This window comes from Cyprinodon variegatus, unplaced genomic scaffold, assembly GCF_000732505.1.
Source record: "Cyprinodon variegatus isolate N-32 unplaced genomic scaffold, C_variegatus-1.0 Scaffold1408, whole genome shotgun sequence".
Taxonomy (NCBI): domain Eukaryota; kingdom Metazoa; phylum Chordata; class Actinopteri; order Cyprinodontiformes; family Cyprinodontidae; genus Cyprinodon; species Cyprinodon variegatus.
In genome coordinates, this window is record NW_015151861.1 from 94,031 (window position 1) to 95,512 (window position 1,482).

The following is a 1,482-nucleotide window of genomic DNA, read 5'->3' on the forward strand; positions in this document are numbered from 1 at the left end:
ACATGATGTAATAACGTAAAATCAAGGGCCCAATGAAAAAAAAAAAAAAAAAAAAAAACGGCGTTCCCCTTTAAGGTTCCAGTCTGTTACTATTATAGTACTGTGTTAGTAGTGTTTGTAGTCTTTAGACTTCTTCACATTTAGTATATATTCTTGGGATTTGATTTGTGACCAAGAGTAGCATAAAACAATATCTGTTTTACAAATGTTTCCAACATTTGGAGAATGTATTATAATGTAAACTTTTTTACAATTTCACAGAATGAGGTAAAAATGTGTGTAGGTGGAGAGAAAAAAATGAAATCGAAGAGAAGCAACAGTTGTCTGATTGATTTGGAAAGGGCTTGAAGACGCTCTTCAGACTATTTGAAATCCATCATTCTGCAGAGAGAAACTTTGACAAGTGACGAACCTTTAGGACAGAAGCTCATATCTAAGATCATTTCTAAGCTCAGACCCTGCAGAGCTCAGCAATAATAGAAAAAAGAGCTCAGATGTTATGGGCCTCATTTAAAATGTTATCATGGGGATTCATGAAACAATAACAAAAAGACTGAACATGTATTAAAAACATTTTAAGGAGTTGAAAGAAAAAGCTTGTTTGCTCTAAGTCAGGGGTCACCAACCTTTTTTAGGGCTGAGGGCCACTTCAAGGGTGCCGAGACTTAGGAAGGTCAACCATTACTGACCCATGAACTGCAAGGGTTAGCCTTAGCTTAAACTTTGTTCATTATCAACATATTTTTATTATTTCTGTTAATTTCTAAGTTTATTTAGACATTGTCATTTTGAAATCTCTATAAATTATTAAAAAGAAGAGCAACAGAATAAAATAAAATTTCAAACTTAGCCCACTGGTGGGTTGTTCTTTATATAGAAGACTCTGAGGGCCCCCCATGTGGTCCTTGAGGGCACCTTGGTGCCCACGGGCACCGTGTTGGTGACCCCTGCTCTAAATTGTGGGCTTGCTTTTTGCAGAGTTGTATCTGTGTGAATAAAACAAGACATCTGTAGCATTGTCCTCCAGGGAGATGTTTGGCCATAATGCACTCAATCATATTTGGAAAAAATCATGCACTCAATCATATTTGGAAAAAATCAAACACAGCATACCAGCACAACCCCCACATCTACTGTTAAGCATGGAGGTGGAGGGGTGATGGTTTGGGCTTGTTTTGCATTCGAAGGACTTTGCATTCATCAGACTCTAGGAATCTCCTGGAAACCAAAGCGTCTTTAAGTCAAATGTGAGAACTAGATGATCATGTAGTTCAATCATTGTTCCAAGATGATCATCAACTGGAAAATGTTTAAAAAACCAGCAGCAAACCCACATCAGGAAGTCCAAAAAAACCCCAAAAGAATCAAGGTGGTAAAATGGTCCAGTTAAAGTCCAGACCTTAACCTTATTTAAAGCTAACCTGACTCCGCCAGATGGATTTGCTCCGCATATCCATCTGGAAACCTTTCGTTGAAGTAATT

At 37.6% G+C, this 1,482-nt stretch overlaps 1 protein-coding gene across 1 annotated transcript in view; it reads left to right on the top strand.

Moving 5' to 3' along the window:
- The window catches only part of arrdc1 (arrestin domain containing 1), a 50,367-nt gene that overhangs the window by 42,459 nt on the left and 6,426 nt on the right, over positions 1 to 1,482 (top strand). The gene's annotated exons all lie outside the window — the stretch shown is intronic.